The 14,876-nt window shown below is 34.8% G+C and overlaps 1 protein-coding gene across 4 annotated transcripts in view; it reads right to left on the bottom strand.

Moving 5' to 3' along the window:
• Mgat4c (MGAT4 family, member C) overlaps positions 1–14,876 on the bottom strand; it is a 710,365-nt gene that overhangs the window by 234,061 nt on the left and 461,428 nt on the right. The gene's annotated exons all lie outside the window — the stretch shown is intronic.

Raw genomic sequence — 14,876 nt, 5'->3', positions numbered from 1 at the left:
GACGCCTGGTGTGCATGTGCCTTGTTTCTTTACCTTCTGAATGATGGAGTCCAGGCAAATACCCCTGTGACCAATGACCAGTTCCAAACAGTACATTATTTTACTGGATCACTTCAATAAGAGTTTTAAAAGTTTATAATGACTAGAAAGAAATTGATTCCAGCCCCCACAAGTTTCTGACAACTAGGACCATAGGATTAACTCATTCTGTGTAGCAGTTTCTTTGTGATGCAGGGGACTGGCTTCTGGATGGAGTTCAAGATCCATGACTATAATCTACAGTCTGTAAGAAATTTAGCCCATTAGCATTTATTCTAAAGATTGACTATGAGTCTATCATCCATAGAAAAGATGATACAGGGTTCAGCTAATGCAATATATAGACTTGTTATACAAAACCGAGTGTGGTACACGAAATGATAAAAGAAATCAATATTATCGCCAGGCAAAGGATCAGATATTCACTGTGGTGACATGTGTGAGAGTTAAAATGAAAAGTGAACTCGGTGCTCTCCAAATAATGAAGGAGAAACATATTCAACTTTTAAAATTCCAACTGAAAATGTACTATGGAAAATTAGCTGGGTTTAAAATAGTGACTCACTCTAAGGGATTTTATTTTTCTTCAAAACTGTTGCACTTCCCAGGATTGCTTTGGATTTAATCATATTAGTCAAGCCTAAGAAGTAACTAGATTTAAAAGAAAAATCGATTTGTCAAAGGAAGTGTACTTTGAGCAAATGTGCAAGACACTGTTCATTTACTTCTGCATAAAATCACAAAGTTGTAGATGGAAGTCTGTATGCCACACAAAGTCACATAAAATTGAATTGCAGATCAGAAAGATGAATTTGGGCAATGGGAACGTCAACTGGATTTCTGGTAGACAAATGATAAGGACATGATATTGTTATCACTGGTATGATATGTCATTGAGAAGATAATATAGTATGTTCCTATACTTCATGTTTTATATAAAATATTAATGAGATAAATATTTAATGATAGAGACAGAGAAGTAGAAAAATTAGATCATATTCAGTTGCATTTAGAAAACAGGCTGATTTATGTGCCATCCAGTTACATCTATAAGATAAATGGAGAATCCAATAATTAAGTGAACAAAAATCATAATCTTTCTTACTTGCTTTGTATTTATTCTAGCGTTTCAGTGCAACTTAAAATAGGCTTAAAAAGAGATCAAAGTGAAGACTAGAGACTGTGTGTGCGCCATTGTCATTCTGTATTAATTACTTTAATTCTGTATATTATTTACCTATAGGTGATTATCTAAGTACAGTGTACAGGTTTTCTGACACAAAAATGTATAATTATAACTTTTAAGATCAGATTTCAATGCATACACACACACACACACACACACACATACAGGTTTAATATTTTAAACAAATAAGTTAAATTTACAAAAAAGTTTATTTGCATGAAAATTAATTTTATATCTTAAACTTTTCTATGAATTGGTAAAAATAGAATATATTTTAACTGGAAAGAGAAATAAAAGAGAGAAGAAAAGCAGAAGAGAAATACTTAATTGTAATGTTAGTCTATAATAAATGAACCTTTGGACCATAATTTCATTTTAACACATTGGGAGTAACATGCTATCTATGTACATATGTATGTTTGCCCATGTGTGTGCTTGCTTGAATGTCTGTGTACGTGTGTGTGGGTTAGTGAATATTAAGGTAGTGCTCACAGATGCCAGAAGAGGGCAGTGGTAATGGATATCAGGGCAGCTGAAATTATAGGCATTTACAAGCTGACTTGAGTGATGAGGACCAAACTGGGTCCTCTCCAAGGACCAGTGCTTATTTGCTAAGTCATAATTCCAGCCCATAAACAATATGCCTTAGGTTTAAATAATCACATATGTATACTTAGAGAGGATTTAAGGAACATCCAGGATGTAATTAATCCTATGTGAAAAATCAATCACATGATCTGGAGTAATATGTGTGTTCTTTGCAAATTAAATACAAACTGCATGTCATTTCTTGAATACTAAATTTAGCATTAACACATACCAGAGTAAAACATGTTCTTCCAATAATTTGATATTTCATCAAGAAAAAAAATACACTTTTCACTTTAAAATATACTTCTTGACTTCCAGCTGTGACAGTCATTTTGCATTGTTGAGTTCCAACGAACAAAAAATATTTTAAGTTTAAAGTACGTAAAGAAGCAAAACCACTATAAGAATATGGCTTTTAATTTTTAGTAACTGTAATATGTGTATATGTTGGAATATAAAGAATACGGAGGCTAAATTATTTCTTAGAAAACTGATATAATTTTGTATTTCAAGCAAGTACATTTCCCTCAGTTTTATTACCATACCTTCCTGCTATATATTTCCCAAGAGCTGAAATCACTGCAGTATTTAATTGCCTGACAATTATTTCAGTTACATCAATTTTGTGGTTAAACTAATTATTTATATTATCAAAACAAATCAGCACTAGAGGCTAATTAGACTAGAGAAACCATCCTACACTGTTTCTCATCTTACATATTAATAAGGTTTGGGTTAATACTAACTTTGCAAGAGATGAGCATATCCTTCAGGTGATAATTTACAGACAGAACTTAGGAATTCAAAGGAGCTTGAAATCACTTTAACCAGTCTCACGTTGAACAGTGAAGAATATTAAATTGCAGCATTCTGCATCATGCTGAAGCAAAAGACTGGTCCATTACCTAGTTATCCACAAGATGGCAGCTCTGGTCATTTGGCCACTAATGCCTTTATTGCGATCCTGTTTTTGTTAATAATAAAATAGAAAGTATGTGAATAGCATAGGTATAAATGTTCCTAAGATTTCTCAACTTCAGAATAGTAAAACAAGTTATTTATATCACCTTAAAATATGCGATTTCGAAATACCGAAAACTATCTGATTTAATTTACAATTTTTTATTATAAGTAATTTTGGAATCCACTCTCCTTAAAAGTTATTGCTTTTCTTCAATTTTGTTTCAAAACAAGGAATTGCTTTAAAATGCAAAGTTAGTATTAAGACAAATGAAGAAACCCTGACTGCAGCAGTTTTACCTCATGGAGACAGAGACATAAAAACCACATTTTCCAGCTAGTAAGTTCTAGATATGGTTTATTTTCAATAGGAGCATGTATTTACTGAGAGCACCTGAATTCCCTTATAATGCTTAATAATTTCCACAGCCACTATTTTTCTTACATCTACCCCAAATCTCCTTGGTTTAGAGTGTGAGTATATTATTGTTATCTTTGTTTTGGGTGCAGGCACATATTTTGGAAACATTTGGAATTATTGGGGCACATCACATTTCTTGTCAGATAATGGGTAATAAGAAGATACTTATTGTGTTTGCCTGTCAGTAAGTTTTATTTTAGGAAAAATTGAAATAACTTTAAAGGAGTGGCAAAGGTATGAAAATCCGCATATCTGAAGGCAAGGCTCCAATGCAATTTCAATGCACACTGTGTTATAACACACACGATGATAGCACACTTACCCTATGTTAAGGTATATTTTGGGTATCTTAGCTGATAATGAAAACTAAAATTCATAGATACACAGACTTGTTCTTATCATGTTTTGGAGCAAGCATGTCTCCTGTGTTCATATCCTCCTCCTTTGTTAAGTGTATTTTGTTTCACATATATTTTTGTAGAAATTTTTACCAATGTTATGTTTTATTTTCCATCTCAGTTGGTGTTCTGTATATGTGTCACGCTATTCAAAATTGATAAAAATCATAGCTTTCTTTATCTGTCTTGACCAAGTACAGTGATATCAGCCTCATAAAAATTCGACATTTATACTTAATGAGAATTAATTAATTGAAATTACTGTATATTCTACAAAAGAAATGGTCTATTCATGGAAAAATCCACTGTGTTTATATTGAAATCTTATTTCAGACTCATGGGTGTTTTTATATGAAAGACACTGAGAAATAGTAACCTTTATGCTTATTATCTATTCTAGTCCTGTAAAACAGAAGATTGTTTAAAGAGTTGAGAACAATCCAATTATCACAAGCAGTCTTAGCATTATTTTAATAATAAGTGCAACAATGATATCATCAATATCAACCCCTTTACCCACACCAACTCTGTGGGTGATTATTTTGAACTCGGAACAATTCCGGCTATTCTATGCATTTTTATATTGTCTGTTTTATTTGCAATAATGTTTCAACGTCATTGCATGATAGGGTAAGACTCTTATTATATATGCCATCTCACTTTATTTTAGCCTTTTTCTTAATTCTTCCCTGACTTCAGCAGAAGGAAATTAGAGTAATTCTTGTTAAGTTGGTTTTTCCCTCCTTTGATACATAATTCTTCTTGGAATTTCTGAACTTACTGCTCCTTTGCAATGGGCTGATGATTCATCACACAACATTGATGACATCACCTGCAGCTATTCAGCAGTGGTGTAAAGCTGTGATTTCAGGATCCAAAACATAAACCGCTTAGTTGGTTCTATGGCTATTTTTAAGTAGCTAAGTATCAGTGTCTTTTCTGGGACATTGTAGTGGGAGACTTGAACCTATGTCTTTAGATAAATTCTTGTTTGAGTTTTGTCTAGGAGTTTATGATCCATGTTAATCCCTAAATTCATCAAAGACATGTGATCACACTGATACTTAAAAGATCAATGCTTTCCTGAGGAAATAGAAAGTGGTATTAGTAAAACATCTGCAATATATAAGGTATATAATTTATCATCTCTGTAGAACAATATTGGTGAGGTTTATCTGGATAATGTACTTAGCACATTTGAGGTCAATTATAAACAAATAAAAAAAAGGATCACTAGTCAGCAATGTGGACATACAGGAGACAATTTGAAATTGTATTTTCATTCCAGGAATAATGATCTCCATTGGAAGTGTTGAACACTCTGCCTAACAGAGGATCAAAATCACTGATTGTCACAAAAAGCAGCATTCCCACCTATCAACCCAACTGAAATCAAACCAGTTCCATGCTAGAAACAGACAAAGGATTTTCAACAGCTTTTATTGGAATATTCGGGGTGAAGTGCAAGTACTGTGTAAAATATAGGCCCCTCGCCTGGTGCTTACACTTGAGTTGCCTAGAGCACAAGTATTAACCGTTTATTGGATCACATACAGTGCTCTTGGGAGTTGGAGGAAACATTATGTGGGGCCCTGTGGGAAGACGTTGGGCTGTCAAGTTTGTGCCCTTGAAGATATTATTGGAGTCAACACCTCTGATTATTTATGTCTGTCACACTGTGATTGCCCTGAAGTGTCCTATATATCAATATATGTGCACTCACTCATGACCACACATACAACTGCACACACACGCACACACACAGACACACACACATGCAAACACATACACACACCACAAATATAGTTACACAGTGAGAATCAACAACCACATACTTAGGGTAGACTCTTCCGATGCTTATTTTTAAATATTACAGTCCAAATGAGCACCACAAAATCCCATAGCCACTCTATAATAGAGAATTCACTTAGTCCAATCTCAAATGTCTTCATAATTTTAACAGTTCTTACAATAATCAAGTAAAAAAAATTCTATAGTCTCTACTAAGAAACAATACAAATTGTTAAATATAGATCCCAGTAAAATAAAAAAAGGAGAAAGCTCTCTATTCTTAATGTAAAATGTAGCAATATTCTCAGTCTAAAATAAAGACAAAAGGTGATAGCAGGAACATCTCAGTCTAAGCAAAATCAAAACCAAACAGCACAAAGATCAAATGCTTTGGCTCCAAGTCTGACATTCCAGCACATGGCAGAAGCCCTTATCTTTGTTCCCATGAGCTTCAGTAGATTCAGCTCTATAAAAATCCATTCACAGTTCACATGGCCTCTCTTTTTGGGGTATTTACCTTCAATATAGCAGGCAATAAACGTTGCATCTCTAATGGTCTCGGCTCTCCACTACAACCATTCTTTACCCTGTGTTAGAACCCTTTTGACTCATTTCTGACAAAGCTACTAGAGGAAAGAAGTGTTCCTTTTAGTTTGAGGAGATAGACAACATCAGGTCTGGGACAGTAGGACAAGGGACCTTGTCCTTGTGGCCCTGGTATTGAGCACGGAATGGCAAAAATACTTGTGTTCACCTTACTTTCTTATATTTTTATTTTTACTTATTTTTATTGTTTTTTATTTACATTTCAAATGTTATCCCTCTTCACTGTTTCCCCTCTGCAAAACCCCTATCTCATCCCCATCCCTTCTGCTTCTATAAGGGTGCTTCCTTGCCCACCCACTCTTGCCTCATAGCCATAGCGTCCCCCTAAGCTGGGTCATCAAGCCTTTACAGGACCAAGGGCATTTCCTCCCACTGATGTCAGACAAAGCTATCGTCTGCTACATATGAAGCTGATGCCATGGGTCCCTCCATGTGTACTCTTTGGTTGGTGGTTTAATTCCTGAGAGCTCAGCAGGGGGTGGGGGGTCTGGTTGGTTGATATTGTTGTTTTTCCTGTGTATTTGTAAACACTTTTAGCTCCTTCAGTCCTTCCTCTAACTCCTCCATCGGTGTAGCCTTGCTCACTCCACTGTTTGGCTACAGGCATCTGCATCTGTAATGGTCAGGCTTACTTTCTTATTTTTATTCTTCCCAAGCTTCCTTCCCTCTGATGGTGCTACACACAATCAGGGTTGTTCTTGTTCTTCATGAAAACTTTCTAGAATCATGTTCATAGATAATGGCAAGCATGTTCCCACTTACTCATAATCTTCCTTCAAACCATCTCCACAGAACCAGTAGTCATATGGTTAGATTTATCACAGTAATGAAACCATTTCCTTCATACACACTGAGTCATCACTGAAGCAAAATAATTTACAGGATCTGCTTAAAGGAAGGGGCATTTACTTTGGATCATGGTTTCATAAGATTGAGTCTTCTACATTGGGAAAGGTATAATTAAGGAATCACTCTTTCCGTGATTGTGTGAGTGTCATGCCGCATGGCTACGCGTTCATAGAGATAAGCAGAGAAAGCAAATGAAAATATTGAAACTAATAGCCTGAGCCCCTCCTGCTCAAGAGTTGAAGATCTTCAGAGAACTGCCTCTAGTGAAGAGAAAAATACCTGAAGCTGTGGGCAACTTCTCTGATTCAAGCAATTATAGTATGTTCCATTCCTGAATCACGAGTGTGGGCCTATATCTCTAATGGAGAGAGAGAAAGAGACAGGGCCTTACAATTCAGCCTTTGTCCAGGCTGCTCTAAGCTACTTACATCTTTCTTCTTATTCTCTATTAATTATTCCTCCACAATGCTGATACACAGAACATCTTCCCATTTTAAATTCTGGCATTCAAACCTCTCTTCATCTTTTGTTTAGCTTGCTCAAGCACGGAGTAAAACAAAGAATCAAAAGAAGCAAATATAAAAACCCTCTGTCACATTTCTCGATAAAAATGAAAAGAATGTAAAACTAAAACCCATCACAAAAATATTTCTTAGGAATCCAAGTGAAGCAGAGGTAGGTGATTCCTGAAACCAATAGAATGAATGTTGTAGTTCTAGGAAGATGACTATTTTTATATTGAAAGGACCCATGTGTGCCCCAGAAATAAGCAAAAAGATTTTTGTTCAATGAAACTTGATGATGTGATCTTTCTTCTCTCTCTTTCTCTCTCTCTCTCTCTCTCTCTCTCTCTCTCTCTCTCTCTCTCTCTCTCTCACACACACACACACACACACACACACACACACACAAACACACACAAAAATAAACTCCACACATACACACTTATATAAATGTACTACTAGGTATTAAAATCATTACTCAATGGCCCAATACACAAAAGCATAGTCTTCTAGACAACTGCACCTACAGATCTCTCGTGAAATCTAAAATCACTGATAACGCATAGACATCAATGATAATGCCAAGAATTACTTTCAAATCAGACTAAAATTTCAGGAATAAGGCCTTGCATTAGCTGACACCTCAACAAAACCATTAATGAAGAAAGTGAAGGAACAGTAGATGCACTCTTAGATAGCTGTAAGAAGAAATGCACATCACCTACACAATACTTTGAGCTTGAGATAATTCACTAGACATCTTCAAACATAAAGATGAGTCAATGGATAATTAATATGATGCAGAGATTTACATAACTCACTTTAGGTTAAAGTTTACTACTACATATTCTGAAATACAAGATGAGTTATTCAATACTCATTTTTTAATAAATCAGGCCAATACAGTGTGTGCAACATAAAAGCACTTGACATTTAATAAGTAGGCTGTAGTTCTGAAATCTTGTTCATATTATGATGACATCTATTTTTATATAGTCAGCCAACCAATCCAGAAGAAAACATCTCAAATCTTGGAAAAACACAGCTAACTCTGCTACAGGAATGAGACCATTCATTAACTGATATCTCAACAAAAACATTATCTAAGGAAGGGAAATAACAGTGAAAACAGCCTAAGATAGTTGTAATAAAGAAAAGCATATCACGCTGACCCATAATTATTCCCGTCTGAAATAATTACAGGGATGGAAATGGAGAGGAGCCTGAGAAAAAGGAGGACCAGTGACAGGTCCAAAATGGGATCCAACTCAAGAGGAGGTCCCAAGACCTGACATTATTACTGAGGCTATAGCACACTCACAAAAAGGGATCTATCATGACTGCCCTCCAAAAGTCCCAAGAAATAGCTGAAAGAATCAGAAGTAGATGTTTACTCTCAACCAGTGGAAAGAAGCTGCTGACCCCTGTAGTTGAATTAGGGAAAAGCTGGAAGAGGTTGAGGAGGAGGGTGACCCTGTAGGAGGACCAGCAGTCTCGGTTATCCAGGACCCCCAAGATAGCTCAGACACTGTACCACCAGCCAGGCAGCGTACACCAGCTGATATGAGGCCTCTAACACATATACAGCAGAGGACTGCTGGGTTTGGGCTCAGCCAGAGAAGATGCAGCTAGCCCTCAAGAGGTTGGTGCCTCCAGGGAGTGGAGAGGTCTGATGTCATGGGGGGTAGCAGGTAGAAACTTCTTCGAGGAAACTGGGGATGGGGGGAGGAGGTATGGGATATGAAACAGTCAAAGGGTAGATCGAGGGGGGAATAGAATCCAGAGTGTAAAGAAAAAATTAAAAAAAAAATAGAAGTTTGAATAAAATGAAAAAAAAAAAAGAAGAAGCATGTATCTTTATACTGGGAAATTTTGTAGAAGAGAGTTTTTGACCATTTGCAGGTTAGTATATAAACTTCTAACATGTAGAAGAAAATTAAATTTATTTAAATTTACTTTTAATAGAGCCTTATTTAATTGCTGGTTAGAAAATAGTCAAAGGTACAATTGTTTGCTTTTTATTAAAATAAATATAATATAACCGAAAGAAAAGAAACACATATCTATCTACATAATACTTAAAGCCTGAAGTAGTTTTTTAGATATCTTCAGACATACAAATGAGTTGATAGATGATTAGGATGATGCAGAGATTCATAAAACTCAGTTGAGGTTAAAGGTTACTTCTTCATACTCTGAAATACAACACGAGTTACTCAATATTATTTATCTAAGCTATTTTAATTTTCTAACTAATTTTGTGTGTGTGAGTATGTATGTGCTTTAAGCATTAATGAATGAGTTCTAGGATGTTTAGGTAGAATATAACATTTTTTTTCATGAAATTATAACCTAGAACTCTGGTGCTAGACCCTATTATAACAAATATAATGAAAATAAGATAAATCTTCTTTTTTTTTTTTCTGGAGGATCTGAATAGAGCCAAGGATAACCAAGTTTGTCCTTCCTTCCCTCCCTTCTTTCTTCCCTCCCTCCCTTCTTTACTCCCTCCCTCCTTACCTTCCTTCCTTTCTTTATTTCTTTAATTCTTTCAGCAGTAATGCTGTTAAAATAACACTTTAGTTAGTGAAAAATTTTATAAGACAAAGCTAAACATCTCTAAAGTGGGACTTTTATTATTCATTAGCATCACCATACTCTAGACATGCATAATTAAAGATTAATGTGCTTCAGTCACTGGGCCATAGGTTAAGTTGAAAGTTAAGTCTGAGTTTAGAAAAATAAACAATTGAAGGTGCGGCCATAGGTGTAGGGAAATCAAACTTATCCACTTTTGTCTCCATCTCCTGCTCCTAGTTCTGTCTTTTATTACTCTGAAAACCAGTACACGAGAAATTAACTTAAATGTAGAGGGTGTCGCAGGTTCATGGTTTCATTGAATCTGGGCAGGGAAGGTGTGACATGAGGCAGAGCATCTCACATCACCCCTACTAAAAGGAGAGAAAGAAAAGTGTCTAGGCATTGGGCATCTTTCTGGTGTTGCCACCTGTATTCTGGGAGGATTTTTTCCCCCTTTTGACTTTCTATGGAAACACTTTCACAGATAGAAGCTAAGGAACAATTTACTAGTCTTTCAATCAAGTTGCCAATCAACACTGACCTAGAATTATTTCTGTCTAAAAGAACTGCAGGAACAAAAATGGAGAAGAGACTGAGGGAAAGGAGATCCAGTGTCAGGCCCAAATTGGGATCCATCTCAATGGGAGGCTCCAAGGCCTGACACTATTACTGATGCTATCTTGTGCTTACAGACAGATGACCTGCATGTCTGACCCAGACAGATGCAGATAATTGCAACCAACCAATGGACAGAAGTCTAGGACCTCTGTGGTTGAATTAGGGAAAGGCTGGAAGAAGTTAAGGAGGAGGGCAACCCCATAGGAAGACCAGCAGTCTCAACTAACCCGGACTCTGGGATCTCTCACTGAGCTACTAACCAGGCATCGTAACCCCAGTTGGTACAAAGCCCCAACACATACAGAGCAGAGGAGTGCCGGGTATGGACTCAGTGAGAGAAGATGTGCCTAAGCCTTGAGAGTCTTGAAGCCCCAAGGAGTCAGAGGCCTAGAAGGGTGCGTGGTGGGTGGTGGGGACATCCTCTTGGAGATGGGGCAGGGGTGGGGGAGTAATGGGATAAGGAATGGGATGGGAAGGGGATAAGGACTGGACTGTAAAAAAAAAGATTAAAGATATATATATTTTTTAAAAACCAGCATATCCTCTAATGACATTCTTAGAATTTATGATTGGTACTACACTTCTTAACACCAGGAAAAGGAACAAACTGATCACCTATGAGAAACATACTTGCTAGCTCCTTCTATGTATGAATCACGATTGGAATTGGGTCCCCATGTTTTATTAACTTTATTTAAAGGGGAATTAAACTATGATAATTATTTACACTTACTACTTTCTTAAATTAAGGAATGGATTTACACCTATAAGTACTGAGTCATCTTTGAAATAAATAAAAATCATAGAGTATTTTTTTTCATCATAGAAGAAGACTTGATGAGTCAACATTACTTTAAGTCACTCATCAGTATTCATCAAAGCCAGGATGGACAATGGTCTGTCTGTCTGTCTATATATGGTTACACTGTTTGAGACACATAATGAATCAATTTCTAGTATTTCCTTGTATAGAGTATTAGTTCATTAAGATGTATAAATTATTTGAAGAATTGAAAAATATCAGTTACTTAACATAAAAAATGCTAGTATTTTCATTCCTATTTAAGTGACAAATACTTATGACCTTATATAAGTGGACATTATTGATATAGGCATAAATAGGACTCATGCTTTGATTTCCAGGGACTTTCAGTCAAGGAGAAAATCGCAACATTAAACAGAATGTGAACCAATTTTGTTATCAGTGAGTTAAAACAAGCATAAGTTTTCCTATAAGACTGAAGTGTCAAATATTTCTCTTTCCTGCTTGAGTTAATAAAATTTCAGCAAGCTATTAGAAACAATTTCCTGAGAAAAGCAACTTTTAAGTTGTATAATAACACGATGACTGATTCAGACCAATATTTTGTAGCCTGTGTGTCTATGGTACTCTATTGATTTTCAATATGCACAACCAGGACCAAGAGGCATATCAAGACACTTGAGTACCTTGTGAATCATCTTGGATTGATTAAATGTAATAGAGTTCATGATTAATTGAGAGCATGCCAGAAGTGTGTTGTACTTTAGGATTTTTTTCCTGTGTGGAAGAACATTAGAATCTCAGTGAACAGGATCTGTCATATAAATGAAGCAATTCCTTATCACACCATCCCCATTTCCTTTAGGCTTTGTGTAAAATAGTTTAAGCATCTGTACTCTTAAAGCTGAGAAGGGAATTCTCCTATCATGCTTGCTCTGACCCTGGTCTCTCTAGCTCAACCTTGAATCAGCCTCTAGACCTTACTTTTACTCTCTTTTCTATCACAAATGACATAAGAGTATCATTTCTTTCCCTAAGTCTTTAAACTATGGTATTTGATAACATACTCTGATAGTGTTCTGCACCTGGATTATGTTAGTATATTGTTCTTTTCTTATTTTGTTTAGTGTTTTCATACCTCCAAACATTTCAAATGCCTCATTTTCTCTTTTGAGTATGTTGCATTTTAAAACCCCAGGTTCGGGGCTAGAAAAATGGCTCAGTATTTAAAGGCACTGGCTGATCTTCCAAAGGTTCTAAATTCAATTTCCAGTAACCACATGGTGGCTCACAACCATCTTTAATGGGAACTAATGCTCTTTTCTGGTGTGTGTATGAAGGTAGTGACAGTTTACTCACATACATAAAATAAATTAAAAAAAAAAAAAAAACCCAAAACCAAACCAAACCAAACCAAACCAAACCAAGCAAACAAAAACACAAAAGGTCCTTTTCGTATGTATCTATTCTGCTGATATATCCTCTGACTAACTTCTAGAACCCTCTTCATAAAATTGTCAGCTTCCATTCCTAACTGACCATTTTTTACACATGAAACTCATTTTTACTTTTTAGAATAATTTTGCTGCTTTTTGACCATCTGATATATAAGGTGAACATTCTGTCTTCTTTGGATCACAAGGTGAAACATTCAGATGTTATAGCCTAATATTATGATTTGAAAGTTTTGCACACTAGATGTAATATGTGTATTAGCTTGAAGTGTTCAGCATAGCCAATAAACTTCACTTTAAAGTCCTATTTTTTTTCACACAATTTATATAATATTCAATTGGGAAAGCAGTATCTATCTGGTGTCAGAATTAGAAAATAAACATAAATTAATGTTTTATGTTAGATTTTAGTAAAATCTTTTGCTTTTTAAATAATTCAATTTCCATTCATTATTCTTAAACGTTATCCTTAGTATACTCATAATTCTTGTGAGTAGGGGAAGGTCTTAATAGGTTTGTTTTACAATTTTGATAAAGAATTGTTTTTTAAGCTGTGATATATAGGTGAGACTTTTACTTGTGTTTCAGTAAAACCTATGGCTTTAAAGTATTTCAAAATTTGGCATATACATACAAATATAACTTACATGGGTACAGATTTGAGTATTTCATGAAAAAAATTATAAAGTTTCTGAGAACTTTTGTGTTTAAAAGACAATTAACAGGCCTCGTTCATTCAGATCTGATCTTTCAAATAAATACATCTAGTATATATATTAGGTCTGTATAACTTAATGAAGGGTACATAAATGAACTTTGAAATAAAATAGAAATCAAAAAATACATCTGAAAACTAGTCCAGTTTGGTCATTCTACAATGAGAAATTATTATAAGATACAGAATAAAGATAAATGTATTTTAAGGTAAAAAATTTATATATTTCTAGATTTGAAAAATAAATTGTTCTAGTCTGAGAATTGCTGCATGTGTTTTTCTTGTAAGCCAGACTTCGTTGGAGGATACACTCATATCTGTTCTGAATAATCTATGTAATTTCTGAATAATTCTAATGTAAATATTCTCATGAAAATTCAAAAGACATACTTAAAGTTTGTGGCAGTCTTTATGGGGGCTTTAGCATATGTTGAATGCCAAAATGTCATCCTCATTGTGTAATGGGGAGGATAACACTGAATTATCAAGACATCTCCTTAAAGAATATGAGCAGGAAATTGGCTGATTATCTGCCATTGGTTTTATGTTCTCTCAGTCATGAAGAAAATGCTTCCATCAATATTACAACTTTCTAAAATTGCCCAGTGGTTGGTGTTTTTAAAATTAATGATTTTATTATATCGTTCTGGCACGATGCTTTAAAATGTAAAATTTAAATTCTAAGATTTTTTTTCTGGCAAAAGAGCTCAAGTTCTCATAGCTAAGATGCTTTTGTTTTCAAGCAAAACTTGGGAAATCTGGCTCATAGAAATGGTGTAAAATGGTAGCAAAAAAAAAAAGACTCTTTAGTGAGATATCTGGCTTCAAATTCTGTTATAGGTATCAAACAACCACATGACCTTGGGCAAGTCACTAAAACTCATTTACATGATGATAATATTAGTGTAAATTCTATGCTAGTCTGTAAGAATTAAATACATGGTAACTTTCTTAGAACAAAGGAACCTACAAATATTTGCATACATAGTTGTTAAATGTATCTATTTAATAATATGATCATTGCTTCACAGGTATATGATAAAATGAACTGTGGAGAATTCATTATAATAGAAAATAAGGGAAGCTACACATATTTATAAGAAACATGTTAAAATGAGTTCTTTTTGTAATGTAGGACCTGGAATATCCAAATATAATACTCAGCCTCAAAAGAACAGACTTATCATGAAATTAGATTGTATATGGTATCCCACCAAAAGTATATAAATGAGAAGAGATAAGTTGCAACACTCCCCAAACACAAACATGTTCTAAGATCATAGATATTTTTAATATAACAAAATATTTGGGTACCTTAAAAACATAAAACAAAAACAAAAAGTTACTCCAATGATTATTTTCCTGTAAAGATAGTCTAGAAGTTGGAAGTTAAAGTGTAGTA

Source organism: Mus musculus, chromosome 10 (genome assembly GCF_000001635.26).
Source record: "Mus musculus strain C57BL/6J chromosome 10, GRCm38.p6 C57BL/6J".
Taxonomy (NCBI): Eukaryota; Metazoa; Chordata; class Mammalia; order Rodentia; family Muridae; genus Mus; species Mus musculus.
This window is presented reverse-complemented; position numbering and strand designations above follow the sequence as displayed.